General features: G+C 58.8%; 1 protein-coding gene across 1 annotated transcript in view; it reads right to left on the minus strand.

Moving 5' to 3' along the window:
• The window catches only part of ehd4 (EH-domain containing 4), a 41,820-nt gene that overhangs the window by 30,855 nt on the left and 9,369 nt on the right, over positions 1-1,596 (minus strand). The window lies entirely within an intron of this gene.

Genomic DNA, 1,596 nt, shown 5'->3' on the forward strand with positions numbered 1-1,596 from the left:
TTCCAAACCTTAGATACAGTATAAAAACCTCTGTTTCTGCAATGATATCAGTTCGAAAACAATATATCTTGGCTGATAATAAACAAACATTTAAATAACTGACACAAAGTTGATTTATGTTGGGTAAATTGGGCCAACCACAGCTGATTCCAGTCTGGCTTAGTGGCAGGGTTTTTTTCTTCTATTACATTGACACATATATAAGGACACATATATAAAAGGAGGACTTTAAGGAGTGATGTGTTTGGAAACAGAAACAGAAAAAGACAAACACTGAAATGTCCGGACGAGGAAGAGTAAGAGCAAGGGGCCCAGGGAGAGATGCAGGAGCAGTGAGAGGAGCAGGAGCAGTGAGAGGAGCAGGCCCAGTGAGAGGAGCAGGCCCAGTGAGAGGAGCAGGCCCAGTGAGAGGAGCAGGACCAGTGAGAGGAGCAGGCCCAGTGAGAGGAGCAGGACCAGTGAGAGGAGCAGGACCAGTGAGAGGAGCAGGACCAGTGAGAGGAGCAGGCCCAGGGAGAGATGCAGGAGCAGTGAGAGGAGCAGGACCAGTGAGAGGAGCAGGACCAGTGAGAGGAGCAGGACCAGTGAGAGGAGCAGGCCCAGTGAGAGGAGCAGGAGCAGTGAGAGGAGCAGGAGCAGTGAGAGATGCAGGACCAGTGAGAGGAGCAGGAGCAGTGAGAGGAGCAGGCCCAGGGAGAGGAGCAGGCCCAGGGAGAGGAGCAGGAAGAGTAAGAGCAAGGGGCCCAGGGAGAGATGCAGGAGCAGTGAGAGGAGCAGTGAGAGGAGCAGGCCCAGGGAGAGATGCAGGAGCAGTGAGAGGAGCAGGCCCAGGGAGAGGAGCAGGACCAGGGATAGGAGCAGGCCCAGTGAGAGGAGCGGGCCCAGTGAGAGGAGCAGGACCAGGGAGAGGAGCAGGCCCAGGGAGAGGAGCAGGACCAGGGAGAGATGCAGGAGCAGTGAGAGGAGCAGGAGCAGTGAGAGGAGCAGGAGCAGTGAGAGGAGCAGTGAGAGGAGCAGGCCCAGGGAGAGATGCAGGAGCAGTGAGAGGAGCAGGCCCAGGGAGAGGAGCAGGACCAGGGATAGGAGCAGGCCCAGTGAGAGGAGCGGGCCCAGTGAGAGGAGCAGGACCAGGGAGAGGAGCAGGCCCAGGGAGAGGAGCAGGACCAGGGAGAGATGCAGGAGCAGTGAGAGGAGCAGGAGCAGTGAGAGGAGCAGGAGCAGTGAGAGGAGCAGTGAGAGGAGCAGGCCCAGGGAGAGATGCAGGAGCAGTGAGAGGAGCAGGCCCAGGGAGAGGAGCAGGACCAGGGATAGGAGCAGGCCCAGTGAGAGGAGCGGGCCCAGTGAGAGGAGCAGGACCAGGGAGAGGAGCAGGCCCAGGGAGAGGAGCAGGACCAGGGAGAGATGCAGGAGCAGTGAGAGGAGCAGGAGCAGTGAGAGGAGCAGGAGCAGTGAGAGGAGCAGTGAGAGGAGCAGGCCCAGGGAGAGATGCAGGAGCAGTGAGAGGAGCAGGCCCAGGGAGAGGAGCAGGACCAGGGATAGGAGCAGGCCCAGTGAGAGGAGCGGGCCCAGTGAGAGGAGCAGGACCAGGGAGAGGAG

Source organism: Micropterus dolomieu, linkage group LG11 (assembly GCF_021292245.1).
Source record: "Micropterus dolomieu isolate WLL.071019.BEF.003 ecotype Adirondacks linkage group LG11, ASM2129224v1, whole genome shotgun sequence".
NCBI classification, from domain to species: domain Eukaryota; kingdom Metazoa; phylum Chordata; class Actinopteri; order Centrarchiformes; family Centrarchidae; genus Micropterus; species Micropterus dolomieu.